Consider the following 2,306-nt stretch of genomic DNA (forward strand, 5'->3'; position numbering starts at 1 on the left):
TTATAATAATATTATTATAATTTAATATTATTAAATATAATGTTATTAAATATTAATATGATTAAATTAAAATATGATTAAATTAAAATATCATTTTTAATATGATTAAAATATAATCAAATAGAATGATTAAAATATAATCAAATAGAATTATATTATTCTATTCTTAATTATTATATTCTATCAATATTAGATTGAATATTAGATTGAATCTACCATTATTATATATTATTATATATTATTATATATCATTATATTAAATATGATTATATTAAATATGGCATAAATTATGTATGGCATAAATATGGCATTTAAAATTTAAAATTCTAGTTTTTCTAAATTCTAGTCTATAATTCATATTAATAATTCATAGTAATTATGAATAACTAATAGATAGTTAATAGATAAGATCGTAATAGTTTGCTGAATTCCTATGGATACAAAATTTCTATTATTTGAGCCCGCTTAGCTCAGAGGTTAGAGCATCGCATTTGTAATGCGATGGTCATCGGTTCGATTCCGATAGCCGGCTTTCTCTATTTGTTTGCTTTTTTACTTTTTTACATGATTGATAATGTTTTTTTGAAATCAAAGAACATTGAAAAAGCTTTTTCCCCTTTTCTTTCCAAAGGTCAACGATCCGTTTATTATGTCGTAGAAACTTTCAATTAGGAATAAAATTGGAGGAGTTAGATCTTTGCAGAATAAATCAAGAAAAAAAAAAAGGAAACTTTTTTTGGTTTAATTTTTAGATTTTAATTTTTATATTTTATATTTAATATATATTTTATATTTAATATATTTATATATTATATATATTTTATTTTAATTTCTATTTTTTGTATACATTATATACAATATACATTATATACAATACAAAAAAGTATGGATATTGATCCAATTCATCTCATTAATATTTGTAGTACAATCCTTCAGTCGATTTCGCTTCATTTAGTTCAGTTTTAATTTAGGTTTATGAAATTTCAATAAAATTCAAATTAATAAGGAGTCTTTATGTCGCGTTACCGAGGGCCTCGTTTCAAAAAAATACGCCGTCTGGGGGCTTTACCGGGACTAACTAGTAAAAGTCCTAGAGCCGGAAGCGATCTTAGAAACCGATCGCGCTCCGGTAAAAAATCTCAATATCGTATTCGTTTAGAAGAAAAACAAAAATTGCGTTTTCATTATGGCCTTACAGAACGACAATTACTTAAATACGTTCGTATTGCCAGAAAAGCAAAAGGGTCAACAGGTCAGGTTTTACTACAATTACTTGAAATGCGTTTGGATAACATCCTTTTTCGATTAGGTATGGCTTCAACTATTCCTCAAGCCCGCCAATTAGTTAACCATAGACATATTTTAGTTAATGGTCGTACAGTAGATATACCAAGTTATCGCTGCAAACCCCGAGATATTATTTCAGCGAGGGATGAACAAAAATCTAGAACTCTGATTCAAAATTATCTTGATTCATCCACCCATGAGGAATTACCAAAGCATTTGACCCTTCACACATTACAATATAAAGGATTAGTCAATCAAATAATAGATAGGAAATGGGTCGGTTTGAAAATAAATGAATTGCTTGTCGTAGAATATTATTCTCGTCAGACTTAAACCTAACTAAAATAACAAAACAAGGGTTCTGCTCCCTTTTCACCTGAGTTAAGGTTAAGTAAAGGAAGACAGGGTAAGGGATTTGATTCGGAAATTTTATTTTTCTCCTATTCATGTATGATAGATCCGTAGGTAGATTTTCATCCCCTGTACGCTATTTTACGTATTCCGTATTAAAAAGAAATTGGGAATAGAGAATCTATATCAAAGAAGGGTCTAACTCTTTAGTATCTGTTCTTATTTGATTTGATACATTGTAGTCAGTTACATTGGCGAATTAGGTGAAGGTGCGGAAAGAGAGGGATTCGAACCCTCGGTAAACAAAAGTCTACATAGCAGTTCCAATGCTACGCCTTGAACCACTCGGCCATCTCTCCTACATAATTATTATGGCCGATAACCACGAGCGAATAGCGAGTTAATTCATATTAGATTGTTCGAGAGGTACGAACAATATCAATTCTAACTAGAAAACTAGCTATAAAAATAGAAAACTTTTCATCACTTTTTTCAGCACTTTTTCTTTAGCCTCCCGACTCGAAGAAATTTTTTTGTGAGGGGGCTGTTAAAAATAAATAATATAATACGATAAACATATACCATATATATCTATTCATGTTTGCGAAAAAGGCACTCCCATCTTTTTTCTGATATTTCTACCGGACTGGATTAAATCAATGAATTGA

The 2,306-nt window shown here is 29.0% G+C and overlaps 1 non-coding gene across 1 annotated transcript; it reads right to left on the minus strand.

Annotated features, from left to right (window-relative positions):
* Positions 1–1,910: 1,910 nt before the first annotated feature.
* On the minus strand, positions 1,911–1,997 carry TRNAS-GGA (transfer RNA serine (anticodon GGA)). Its single transcript has one exon. It is a non-coding gene; the product is annotated as a tRNA-Ser (tRNA).
* Positions 1,998–2,306: the final 309 nt, after the last annotated feature.

This window comes from Durio zibethinus, unplaced genomic scaffold (assembly GCF_047325235.1).
Source record: "Durio zibethinus cultivar Kanyao isolate XHJ-2024 unplaced genomic scaffold, ASM4732523v1 HiC_scaffold_326, whole genome shotgun sequence".
NCBI classification, from domain to species: domain Eukaryota; kingdom Viridiplantae; phylum Streptophyta; class Magnoliopsida; order Malvales; family Malvaceae; genus Durio; species Durio zibethinus.